We start from the raw sequence: 262 nt of genomic DNA, 5'->3' as shown, positions 1-262 counted from the left end.
CTGCTCCCTGGGGCAGCGGCAGCAGCAGCAGCAGAGGCAGCAGCAGCAGCAGCAAAAACAGCAGCAGGAGTACTGGAGCACTTGCTGTAGCAGCTGCAAAGTCCCTCAACTTAGAGGCAGCAGCAGCAGCAGAAGCCAATGAGACAAATGCTTTAGACGAGCAGCAAAAGCAGCTGCAGCGGCAGAAGCGCGCAGGAGAGGAAGATGAGGGATCGGCAGCAGCAGCAGCAACAGCAGCAGCAGCAACGGCTGGAGGCGGAGC

Source organism: Eimeria tenella, genomic scaffold (genome assembly GCF_000499545.2).
Source record: "Eimeria tenella Houghton genomic scaffold, Eth_scaff3231, whole genome shotgun sequence".
Taxonomy (NCBI): Eukaryota; Apicomplexa; class Conoidasida; order Eucoccidiorida; family Eimeriidae; genus Eimeria; species Eimeria tenella.
Note: the sequence above shows the minus strand (reverse complement) of the source record.